Below are 13,905 nucleotides of genomic sequence, written 5' to 3'. Positions count from 1 at the left end.
ATAGGGATGAACAAAATGAAACAAATGAAGGGAAGAGAACTGGTACCAGATCAAGCTACCAGAACAGCCACATCCATTACATATCTCCCCAGAGCAGAATTGCCACCCCTCATTAAGCTGTGGTCCTTATTTGTTCTTATCACTGAGTTTATATTGCTTCATTGGGGTTTTCAGTTGTACAGGAATGGAATTTCTGGGGATTTGCTGCAGAACAGTTTAGATTCATGCTGACTGACTGCTGAGGATATTTTATATTAAAGAGAAAATGCACACTCAGAGAAATTTGGGTAGTGGCCAAAAAAAAAAAATTTGTTTAGCACTGGCTTCTGAAAATTTGACATTGCAGGTTAGAAAATAGTGCCTTTTTTTCTGCTAAAAATCATTCATACATTCAAGCTTGATGCTTATCACAGCAGGTGAAGCAGGTGAACCTCTAAGCTGGGATCCCTTGTAGTCCAATGGCAACATGAATTACTGGATTTACTAACGAGATGCTCCAGGAAATTGATAGCAGTAATTTTTCCAGAGAAGTAATCTGCCCAGATAAAACAAACATGAAGTTGAACCTTTATACAAAACTCATTGCAAACCTGAAACAAGCTTTGTCGTATGTTATTTGTTTTTAATTAGGAAAAGAACAGTACAGGGCAGGTTTTCTAAACAGCTGTATTTGTCTCTGTCTCATAGATAAAATTCAGTGTCTTCAAAATGCACAATGAAACAAACCTGAAGTGACAATAAAGAAAAGACTAAAGGCATACTAAGAATGGTCTGTGTTCACAGCATTAGAGGGTATGTTCTTTTATGTTGTGGTGCTGTGACTCAAACCACAAAGGTGTTAAAAAACCAAAGGGATTCTTTTGATTCATGGGTCTGCACTTGCACCAAGAGAATGATTATATTGTAGCAGAACACATCAGTATAATCATCCCAGAGGTAACATCGAGTAGTGAGGAAAGGTCAAGCTGTATCTGATTCAAAACTGGTAGAAAATAGTACCTTGAAGATCTCCGCTGCACTCTGACAAGCATTCATTCCTCAGGTAAAGTTACTGCTGATCTTTCGTGCAGCACCAAAATGACATGAAGAACAGAGATAATTTCCTGGGGGATTTTAGTTTTTCACCTTAGTAGCACAATCCCATTCTTTTAAAAGACATTTGATTAATTAACTTTGTAGATAAAAGCCAGTGAATAGTATTTTATTTTCACCTTGCAGATTTGACAATCATTTCTAACTCATTGGTCACCCAGAAAAATCTTCCTCATCTTTCCCATTGGGCAACATTGTTTCTATGTAGCTTCCAGAAGTTGTAGAATTGCTATGATACATCTGCTACCTACGATTGTCTTGACATGTCCTATTACTTGTATTGCAATCATGTCTAGTTGACCTGAACAGATTGTGTTTGTCTGGGCTGGCCAGTTCTTGACACAGAAACATCCTTACCCAAAGGATTATGAGAAATGGACAAAAAGAAGTGAAGAAGACCACTGAGACTGTCAGACTGAGCTCCTCAGACTGTTCCTTACCATTAAATGACACAGCAGTGTTTTCTACTGTTACCATGGCATTTTGCAAACAACTCCAGCACACTGGCTAGAAATTAAATGGGCAAACCTCAGGGATTTTGGCAGCTTGAATAAACATCTGCAAAGATCTGGCTGGACTTGGGGACAGGCTGTCCTTTGCAAAAGAAACCACAGAAACTGGTAGAGATGCACCCATTTTCTAAGGGCCTCTACAGAGTCTAGAGGAAATGGTATGAGGCAAAAAAGATAAACATCCACAAAAGGAGTGAGGCAGGGCAGTGGCTGGAAAAAAGTGTCCCATGGTGTGCAACCCTATGCAGACTGAAAGGCAGAAGGGAATAAGAAAACAAAGAGGTGAATGAAGGAGACTGGAGAGAGAAGTGCTCCCTATGCATGAAGAAGGACAATATGCATATTATATTGCAGATGAGAATTGCACTGCCTTGTGTGTCATGTGATCACAATCACGGGCATATTCCCAGAGAACCTCTCAGAAGGTTTCCAGACCCATGGTTTTGGAGAAGGGCAGGTCCTCCTGAGAGATAGTACCAGCTGCAAGAGAAGCAGAGCTGTTTACAGAGCTGTAAACTGAAGATTCTAATTCTGCAGAGCAGGCAAAATTTAGGAATTAATTTAGGAAACCACTGGGGGCAGAAAGAAGCAGAGTGAACCCTGTTAGGTCACTAAATCATAAATAGCTGGAGTTGTCTGGCTCTTTATTATTTTCTCAAAGCTTCCTATCATAAGTTATGTGAGAGTTTAAGACTGTCTCTTGGGTTGGGATGGGTATTTTCTGTTCTGAATAAACACTACTTATAGTAAAACTTCTATTGCTTCAAGTAGTGCCTCCCTTTCCATGAAAAAAGTTCAGTACATAAGGAACACCCTGTGATGGCACAGGGACAGTAAGGCCACTGGCCAGCCTCTTCTCCAGGGTGACTTGGCTGAATGTGACAGTGTCAGATGCCTTGCATCTGTGTGCTCCTATTCTTGTGCTATTATGTACACATCCCCGTCTCAGCTGAGGCTGCAAGCAGGAACAACAGAAAAATATCACAACAACAGCTGTTTTGTCGGATTTTATGGAACAGAAGCCCAGGAGTACTGGAAATCTTTAAATAAATCTTTTTCCCATAAAAGAAACTTCTAAATGCATGAGCCATGAGTGTTTGTGAACAAGCAATGTTTAGCTAGTGAGCTTGTCCTTTTGATGTCTACAAGTTGCCATTAGATCTATAATCAATATGTAATAACTTGCCACCATCTACCTGACTGCATATTTTAGCAGGGTTTCTTCCCTGGAAAGATTGTTCTTGAATTAAAAATTCCAAAACTGAGAGCAATCCTTACTAAAAATGTAATGAGTTCAAGAAGCTAGTGAACAATGTCTATCACTACATGTGATATGTACTGTTTTAATTTTAAGAGTCAATCAAGGAGCCTCTTTTTACATGAAGTATTTCAAAGAAAAACAATTTGTTAATTTGTTCCACGTTTGGCAGGATGGTGTGCAAATACTCTCCCTACATTAAAAGACTACAGCACTAGAGATGGAAACCTGTGGTGGGGTACTCTTGCCCTTTAGAGAGCTTTTCCTAATGCTGAAATCTGGCTTGCTGCAGTGCAATCCCATCAGTTCTTGCCTTGCCTATGACAGATATGGAGGACACTTGATTTCCTTCCTCTTTGCAGCAGCCTTTTGTGCATTCAATGACTGCTGTTCTCTCCTCAAACCCCTCTTCAGTGAATGAACACAGACTCCTCAATCCTTTCCAAACTTCTGACTGATCTTACTGTAATTCTCTCATCTCCTTCCAGCTGGGCACAGCTTTCTGTCTGCACATTGCCCCAGCCACCACTTGCTGCTCTAGCTAAAGGCATGGCTGATTCAGATCCACAGACCATTTTTTTCCTACCACAGAGCTGTTACCTCACCTGTTGATCCTCACTGTGTACTTGTGCTGCAGACTGCTCCTGCATGGCTGGTGAACCTTGCACTTTACTGGTTTGGTATAAGACCAGTTCTACAGCTTGTTCGGTTTTTACCGTTTGAATCCTATCCCCCAATATGCTTGCAGTTCCCTCCCACCCAGTGCTATGTGTGCAGATTGAAAAGCAGATTCTATTAATAATCTAAGTTATTAATGAAAGTAATGAACAGTGCCAGGCCAGACCAGACTCCCGAGGAACTAAGAACCAAGGAGCTCAGTTTATCCCTCTATTTTGACAGCAAATTGCCAGTAACTACTGAGCCTTGTTTCCAATCAGTTTGATACTTTCATCTGACCATGTTCCTCTTTCTTGCTTACAAAAAGCTCTGCCTATGAAAATCAAGATATATGGCATTTACTGCTTCTCCCTGTCAGCATGGTAAGGATTACCTCATCCAATGATGAAATCAGATGTTTTGATGTAGTTTATTCTTCAGAGAGCCATGATTTTTCCTTTCAGTACTTATGAATAATGGCTTGACTAATTTTTCCAGTATTTTTTCAGGAACTGAAATAAGCCGAGCTCTCTCTAATGCTCTGACTTTTCTTTTAAAAGAGAGAAAAACAAGTATTATGTTTTCCCTCTTTCCTTCTTGATACCTCAGCATTCTTGAGAGAACCATAAATGGTTTTGAAATTACATAAGGTAATTCTCAAAGTATTCTGAGCTATAATTCATCAAGACCAGCTCATTTGAATATAGTTGGCTTCTTTATGCCCTTTCCAACCACTTCTCTCCTTATTCTAGGTGCAGACCATACTGCTTTGCTGTAGTGTCTGTTGTGCTGGTTATCTGCCTGCAGCTGGGTCCTGAAGCCCCTGAGTCAAAAACAGCACATGGTTTTCTGAGTAACATTTCTCCTTTCTGTTCAGTAATGAGCCATTTCCCTGGAATTTGTTTTACTGTATATTTCTTTTGTGTACCTGCAGAAGTGTTTCTTCTGAGTCTTTACATAATTTACTCATGTTACTTCATCTTGTGCTCTTGCAGATATGTTTCAATCCCATATGCTAGTGCCACACTTGTATACTCATGTTCAGCAATCCTGTAGTTTCTTAATACCTGTCTTTTCCTTCTTTTCTTTCCCTTACATCTGTCCAGAGCAGGAGCTTCCCAACCAAATCTCTGAACATTTTAAAATATGCATTCTGGAGGTCTACACTATTTATTTTGTTGTCTTCCTTCTCTTTCATTTTCCAAAAGAAGGTCATGGAAGCTGGAAGCACTTATCTCCTCTGAAAATAAGATGTTGATTGTGTTTTTATTATTTTAATCACAAGGCCAGCATTTTAACTGAACAGCAAGAAGAACTCTCGGCCTCCTGCTTCTTCAGCATGTAGAGATATTTTCTGCCAGATGGCACTAAAGTGTGGATGGATGCCTCTCATGCATTATCTGTGCATGGTATCTGATGCAAGGTGCAGAGAGTGCTTTGTGAAAGTTTTAAAAAAATGGCAGCATCTCCAGCTGCAAAAGAGTCTTGTGCTTCTAGTCCCCATCACAGAAAACAGCCTCATATCATCAGAGTTTTCACAAGTGCTACAGAGACAGCTGACTGTGTCACTCAGACACATTTGGTCTTGCTGAGAGACATACAATTGCCTCCATGGGGTTTTAACTATAGCCATTAAAGTGCATTTGCTCAAGTATATAAATCATCAATGTCAACTTCCCACAAGGTAGCACTGTATCTTCCTGAAATTGTATTTCATTTAAACACATCTGCTACCTGATAGCAACAATGGTGCTACACCTGATGGCTTTGAAAATTTAGATGACAAACTAGACAAGACTTGTGTGTTTGCTCTGTGGTGAAAGGGCACATTTAGAAGGCATTATACCTTATAGTTTCAGGAGCTGAACTCTGCGTATTTTTCAAATTCTGATCTGTTTGGATTAGAAACTGATCTCAAACCTTTCAGCAGGTGCCTATATCTATGACATGTAAGATGATATGTCTGAAGTCATCAAAATTCATCCCATATATGTCTTACTCGAACAATGAAATGCTGACGGAACAACCAAAACCGAATAACAAATCAACAAGCTAATCTACATCCTTCCAGCACACTTCCTAAAGCGTGATGTAACCACACAATAATACCACAGCCTACGTGTCTCACACAAAACCTGAGTACCTGCAAACATTAAGGAGGGCAGACTTAAAGTAAAAATTTGCATCTTTACATTAACTGAAGAACAGCTACATCTCATCTTGCTTTCATGTCCTGTCCCATAACTGAACTAAAATCAGGACTAGCTAGCTATTACAAAGAGGGGGAGAGGGTGGGAAAGCATAAAAGCTTTAGAACATTTCTGACTATGATGGAACATTCCAGAAAACAGATTATAAAAATGTGGGAAGACAGTCTTCTCACAGGGTCTGCAGTCTAGGCTTACCAGTTTAACAGAATTCAACAGGCCAAATAATGAGTGGGTATGAAATCTTGACCCAATTTAATCCATGGCAAAAATCCCATGCACTGTGTCCAAATGCTGACTTTTTAAAAAAGCAGCAAATATCATACAGTGTTTTAGACATTTATACATTCATATCCAAACAAACGGAAATGTTTTTGGGTAAGGAAATATACACAGGTGACTTTTCTGTCTGGTTAAAATGGGCTGCTGTTCCAGTATACACACTGTAGATGAAAGCATGGACAAAGAAACACACTGCAGTGCACGCAGATGGTGGCCAAGGAGGGTCCTCTTTAGAGCTATGGTTTTTGTTATGAAAGCACATAACTCCCTAGATCCATGTGAGTTATATTATTCTCAGCAAGATGCAATGAACTCAAATGCTACTCAGGAACAGAAGAGGTCTCCCTGTTGAGCAGATTAAAAGAGGCCAATGCTGTTTGCAAGAGCTGAGTGGGGTTCTGGAACTCCAACACACTGGCACCCAGGCCCCAGATAGATAGCTGTCTCCCAGCTGCTTAGCCCAAGATCACTGCTCTTCCTCAACAGACAGGACCATAACAAACAGGCATTCCTAGTGAGGGGGCAACCTGGGTCGTGACTGTGCATTTGCTCCTTCTGCTTTGAAATCTACACTGCGGTCTCAAAACAATGCTTCCCCACCTCAGCTGGCTACAGCTGAGCAGTACACTCCACCTGCCTGCAGGCTGCCTGTGCATGCCTGACACTTCCTGCCACTGTTTACAGCCAGGCTGCAGAGAGAATTGAAGAGCTCCTGTGCTGGCTCTAGCTCCCCACACCTTTGTAGGCTTCTGCCTGTCCAGAACCGATGTTTGCTCTAGTGCTCTGATATTAGCTTAAACTCAATGCATTACTTTAGGCTAATGAACAAAGGAAAACTAGTATAACCTACTGCCAGGGATGAAAGGAAGAGTTAAGAGCCAAGAAATATCGAAGTGATGATGTCAGTTCAACCCCTTTACAAAAGAGTTAAGTGGAAAGACTGAAAAGGAAGGCTGCTCTTTTACTCCAGTACAGGTCAAATAAAGAGCTAAACACTCCTTCTCCTTCCTATTATTACAGTAGCACTAGAGATTGGGCTTTTTCAAATAGTTTCCCTAATACAATCACAGGTATGTCCTCACACAGTTAATCCCCTCTAGGCATTCAGAAAAAGAGAAATCTATCTCTACTAGCTGTATTAGTTCCCAGACCCGGAGCTGGATGAATTGTTTATGGTAATAAGTGATTCGTTTAATTTAGTACATTTTTCCTACTTGTGACTTGACCATCACATTATCCTGACTCCTGTGTTTGTAGGACTAATCATAAATATTCATCAAACAGATTATACAAATACATTTCAATTGATGAGTTGTTTGTAGACCAATGTCTCTGAAAATACCCAAATTACTTTTTAAGCCCCCAAGGGTATGTGGCTGTTTGCATAATTCACATGCCATAGTTTCTGACAGAGGATGTGAAACCTTTAAAATAGGAGAATAATGATAGAAGCATATCAGTTCCTGAACAGATAATAATTATTAATACTAATCTGTATTACAAATTGTTTACAAAATGTTTAGGACTCTCAAATACATTGTTAAACTAACAGTTTAAATAAACACGACCCCTGGAAACCAAGAGTGAGATGGGATTATGAGAAGAGTTATGAATTACTTTCTTCTATTTCCAAAAGCTCTGCTACTTCTAATTTGCCTATTATCTTACAGTGCTGCTCTACAAAAACCTCCAAGGATACTACATATAATACAAAACCCACATGCAACCAGTCATGGAAATTAAGTAATACTAACTAAGAGAAATTTGGCTGAACAGGCAAAATGTTATATAGAATAATTTGTTTTGTAAAAAACATTTTCAAAACTACTTCTAATTATGAAAGGAGTACTGAATTAATTAATGCCTTTTTATGAACCACATGGACACTTTGGAGACTTGTGAGAATATTTCTTTTAAAAAAAGCACGTGCAGATAGAATGCAGAATTACGGTTAATACAGTCATCAACAATAATCTGCTGAAGCCATAGAAAAATGACAGCAGAAAACTTCAGGTTTCTGAGACATAAAACTAAAAGCTCAGAAATTTAATCATGAACTCTAATTTTATCATAAAACCTTAATAGAGCTGGCTGCAAAAATGTACTTCAATTCTTATAAACTCTCAGACTGTCCTGAAATCAGCAAACCCAGAGATTTTACATTGCTTTTAATAACTTCCAAAGCTTAGTGAGATATTAGAATTTGATTGTATTTTAATATAATATGAAAGATTATCCAACAGCTGCAATAAGCAATATGTAGCAGGACCTCTTCAGGGTCAAACTTTGTGTATAGGAAGAGATGAGATTTTTCTGGTTTTATCAGAGAGGAATACATATGCATACAGGGCAGCAGCAACGTGAAGTGGAAGCTTTCCAATCTTCACAGCTGCCTGTGGGCTTGGATTTCCCAGGATGTTCTGGCACATGGTGCTTGGTTGTCAGGCAGTTTGGGATGATCTCTGCTGTGAGGTTTAGCTTGTAAGAGCAAGTTGTGCTGTCTGCTGGGAGCCGCTGGGAGGTGGCCACTCCAAGGACAGCGAGTGGCACTTTGAATTACAGGGCTGTGAGTGCACCTGCTGCTCCTGTGCTGAGGGATGTGCCACGGCATGTCTGAGGGATCAATACTTCTTGGGCTCAAGAGACATTAGGGGAGACACCTACACATTCAGGTGGCTCCCTACAGGACCCTATGGCTTGCACCAGTAGGCAGACTGGACACCTTTGAAATAAAGGATGGATGGATATTTTCTCTGCTTCTTGTGTGGATGTGACTTCTAATAAACCACCATATGATTTTTTTCCCTCCTCTTTAAACCAGCAAGGATTCCTACCCTCTGAACACAGCAAGGCCTTTGTAATCAGCAAAGCAATTGTTTTCAATTTCCTGTTTAAAGGAATAGTTTAAGGGAATGGTGGCATGCTGAAAAATTGCATACTTTATTTTCTAAGAAAAAAATCCATTATAAAATTAATAAGCACTTCTCAGAATTCACATGCATCTCCAAATGAGTAAGCAGATGCTTCCTACTGTGATTTGAAAATGACTTCTCTCTACTTTCAGCACTTTTCAGTTAAGAATCAGGAATATTGGTCCTTAGTTCCTATGTGGAAATATTTAAAACTCTTTCTAATGTGTTTATGATGTTTTCCTATGCAGCCCTGCACAAACATTTCCAGTGTGCTATGACTCAGTACTTTTTTGAAGCAGCAGAAATACAATGAAAAGTCTGTTTCTCATAGTATTTTGGCAGAAAACAGCTCTGTGGGTTGCTGTTGGCAACACCACAGTCTAAGAATAGGGCACTTCTCAGGGAGAAAGCTGTTGAATTTGGACATCAGCTAGGTTTGCCTAGGCGTAAAGAAGCCACTGTCTTCAGGGAAAGGAGTAATTTGGAAATGCTTATCCAACAAGTTAGTGTGCTAGTGTCTACCAAAATAATTATTTCCTGTAAGGAATATTCAGAATGAAGTAATCTCAAAGAATATATTCCATTGGATGAGTGAGGTTGCTGGGCAGCCCTTTGACACTTCCTCAAAGGGGGTCTCATTGTGTGGAGTGCTCTATTCCAGTTTCAATTGTTCATAAATATGAGTAATGCTTCCTTCCAAGTTTGTGTAAATGGGAAGAACTGTAGTGCAGTGCTTCACCATGCATGCACTGTGCTGATAGCACTATCATTGTGAAATGCAGGGCAAGACAAAAAGTAACACAACAATGAGGATGTGAAAGAGTGAAAGCTTTTAAAATTAGCTTGAACATGACAGTCTTAAAATCTAATATACTGAGCTGAGCCTGGGCTGTGCTGGTTCTGATGAACCCAGAGGAGGGGAAAGTGTTTTCTCTAGCTAAGGCTTTATCCATAAATACAGGCTATACAGATTGTTCTGTACAAATAACGGCAATTCCTTGGAAGTCTCAGCTACAGCATTCCCTTACTATGGGTAACATTTGCCAAGTGACTCAAGTGTCTACACCACCACTTTGATTTCATTCTTACTTTGCCCCAGGGCTCTGGATTTCCAGATTATCCATACCATTCATGTGCTGCTTTTGGCAGCAAAAATTTTGGTCAGTTATTTCCCTCCAAAAGGAAATGCTGGCACAGATGGTGGAGAAGCCAAGTCTAGTCAGATCATATTGGATGTGTAATTCCTAGGCTTGGGCTTCTGTTCCATGGGACTGCCATTCAGCACAGACCCAGAAAGCCTTCTTCCCTCAGCAGCCCTCTACAAATCTTCATACAGAACCTCCCATGACAATCCACCTTGCCCTCAGATATGAAAACACAGTCCTAGCAGACACAAATCTTTCTACTGGTATTTAGAGACCTGTGTGACTTTTCTGGAGAAGATATACACAGTCAGGTCTGGAAGCTATCTTTTTGCACAAAGATGAATTTTGAATTTGCCTGCTCAAGATTTCTAGATCTTAAGTTCTTTGGAAGATGCTTCCTCTAAATTTAAAATTGCTTGTAATACATCTGCAGTGCTTATTATTTCTTCTGTCTTCAGCAGGACAAAGGAGAAGGAAGTAAATTATCTCTGTTTGAAAGACTGAGACATGCCAAACTCCTTCCTATACTGGACAACACTGCTTTGTTGCCATATCTTCCATGGTGATATGTAGGGTTCTCCACCTTCTCTACCCAAGAGGAAAAAGCACCAAGCAGTGCAGTCACCAAAAATCCTTCTTCTAGCCCTAATCTCTAAATGCTTTTATCACATAAGATTTAGCATACATAGGTACTCACCTGTGTGGGCCTTATTTCAGGTGTTCCTACCTAAACACTGGCCTCTAATGAAGCAGCAGCCATATGTCAGATTACAGGCAGGTGACAGAAGGAGTTAATCATGCAGCTTTGAGCCATTCTTCCCCTACTCATTAATCTACCTCCTTTAAGACTTGTTCTAACAGTTCAAACCAGGAATACCTACAGCCAGAAGAAATGGTTACAACTTTGAAACTTGGATGAGATTTTTAACTTGATAAGAGCCAAGAATGTACATGTGTGAACTTCTGCCCCTTTCCCAACAGACACTCATGAACAGCTTCATCTACTAGCATTAAAAATATTCAGTCTGTCAAGGAAATGTTTCTTTTCTCAAATAGGGAAGGCTTCTCTCAAGCTCTCTTTCAGGTTTATATGTGTTTGATGGCAATGCTTAGTCCTATGTTAGTGACACACTAGGACTGCTACATTGAGGGCTGGAAAAAAAAAAATCACATCTTTCCAAAAGAGAAAGTTCCCTTTCCACATGTCATATTTAGTTCTGGCCCTGGAAGGTTCCTATGTACTAGACATCAGTTACAACATTCTAAGTTACAGAAAAACAAAATTTCCTTTGAAGGAGTATATTGATATTTCCTTATAAGGGTAATGCTTGCACTTGTGATATGAAGGTACCTGGACTCACAGAAGGAAGGATATAAAAACACTTGGAACATAATGAAAATTCATCAGTGCGCACGGGAATGACAACATGGAATGCTGGCCATTAGAAAAGTGGTCAGACCTTGCAAGTTTTTCAGCTTACCCGGGCTATTTGTAGAGGTTCCTAGATTTGCCATGAACCTAAGGCACATCCTCGGGCATGTCTCTTCACCTTACTGTGATTCCATTCTCCATTTGTAAAGTGAAGATAACAACATGTCACTTTATGAAGAGCTTCAGGTGACAAATGCAACATAGCTCCTTGGGCTAACTTACTGGACATAGTAGAAGGTGAATAACATACATAATTTTTTGTCTTCCTAGTTAAGAATAACATGTCAGTTTGTTACACTCTTTCTGTCACCCTACTTCTGCACCTCTACAGCAGCTAGTTAAAGCACACTTACTTATAAGCAAGATGTGAAAGAATCAACTTTCCATCTGTACCAAGGGTGCATAGCACTGTTTAAATCAAATCATTACTTGGAGCGGCAATGGAAGAATCAAGATGCTTTAAGAATTGCAGTTGTAAGAAAGAAAGCATTTACTTTAGCAGCTGCCAACGTATAAGCATGCAGAACAAGCAAAAGAACACCTACCCAGACTACTCACTCAAGGTCTCTGTCATGATTCTTTATGGTAGGGAAGGAAGAGGAAGATTGGTTCAGAGAACTGTAAAATTTAATCTTGCTATGTAGTTGCAGGACAGCATAGGAATAGAAAGGTTAATTGTCTATAGTAGTTAAAAGGGAATTTTAGAGACCTACTGTCTCCCATCAGACTGGACTCTTCAGAAACAAGTGAATGATAGTATATTGATGCAATTATTCTTCTAGTGTGCATATACATTTTTATTTGCTTGAGAACAAGAGTATGTGCTGGGAGCAATTACGGCACTATGCAACTTCCAGTGACTGAAGGAAAGCTTCATTTATTTTAAAATTACCTTCTAAACTATCCACTTGTTTAATCATAACAGATCTGGAATGTCTTTCTTGACTTTAACAGCTGAACTCTTGGCTGAGGACATGTGGGTCATTACCTCCGCATTCTTTAATGTAAAGGCAAACTGGCAGCCTGCTTGGGATTTCTTGGTACTCTTACAGATATCCAGAAATATCCTTCAGAAACCTTTTAGAAGGATATTTTCCTTCAGAAATCATACTGGTTAGATTTCTCTGAAACTCAGGTCATAGCTCATGTCAGTGCCTGGTTTTTTAAGAGAAGGCATGAAAAGCTATGCTCAAATATCTAGAGTGTTGCTTTATTTACATACTGTGACGAGTAAAAAGCCCAAACCCATACTCTAGATTCTTGTGTAGCCTGGAAAACTATTTACAAACCTTTAATTTACTTCTCTTGGATGGCAATTTCAGCCATTTTGTGATGGGATGGAAACATTTTTTTTTTCCCAAACATGGCCAAATGGCATTTTTAGCTCTTTCAGTGCTCTCACAGCTCTAGTTCTACTGAAATTACAGTGTTAGTCTGGATTTCCATTGCTGTGACAGCAAACAGATCCTGTCTGCCAGTGTACAGACAGACTCAACAGACTGAAATGTGAATGGAAAATGGGGTAAGAATAGAAGTCAATACTGCCTGAATTAATGCTACTGCAGAACACCCTTGGGTAATGCTCAGTATATAGAAGAAGAGATACTTTGAGACGTGGGAGAATAATGAAAATTTAAAAGTGAGGGCATATCAACAGAGATTTTCACACATTCTTTTTTCCTAGATAAACTCTTACGTGGTTTGTCCTAAGTACAAGATGGTTTGCTGAAAGCTAAAATATCTTCTTCCCCTGTCCTCAGGATAATTTTGGCAAAAGAAAAAGATCACACATGAAGTGGCAAAGCCAAGTGTCTAAATGATTGGAAATGAACTGTTTAAATTAGAAGAGAATATGCAATTTTGAGAAGGAAAGGAGCCATACCCTTGGCAACACAAGGCTTTTAAAATCCTAGAAAACCAAGAAGTGCAGATGAGCCAAAAGCTATTAGGGGGAAGAAAAGGACCCTTCCTTGCTCCAGAGATAAAAGAAGAAATGATTAGACAAAACTAAAATCACAACCAAAAAGAAGAATCTCTGAAAAGGGCATCAACACAGAGAGAAATGACCCATCACAGCTTGGTCTCTAGAGCACAGTGGATAATTGCCCAGTGGCCCCTCTTTCCTCTCCTCCATTCCACCAGTCAGTCCCTGTTTGCAAACAGTGCCATGGTCTGTCCTCACAATGGGAGAGGCACATGAGGAGCAATAAGGGAAGGAAGGGAATGAATGGGACCTCACCTAGAGAGTGCACACTGTTCCCTCAGGTTTTTGTTAATGGTGTTCTTAGAGCAGGATCTCTTCCTGCACAGTTGTTTCCAAAATCTGGTTTCCACCTGAATGGTGCCCCTTTGCCAATGTATGCCAGGGAAATTAATGGCAGTATCCCTCTCTCTGCAATATATTCTGC

Source organism: Vidua macroura, chromosome 7, assembly GCF_024509145.1.
Source record: "Vidua macroura isolate BioBank_ID:100142 chromosome 7, ASM2450914v1, whole genome shotgun sequence".
In the NCBI taxonomy this organism is placed as follows: domain Eukaryota; kingdom Metazoa; phylum Chordata; class Aves; order Passeriformes; family Viduidae; genus Vidua; species Vidua macroura.
Note: the sequence above shows the minus strand (reverse complement) of the source record.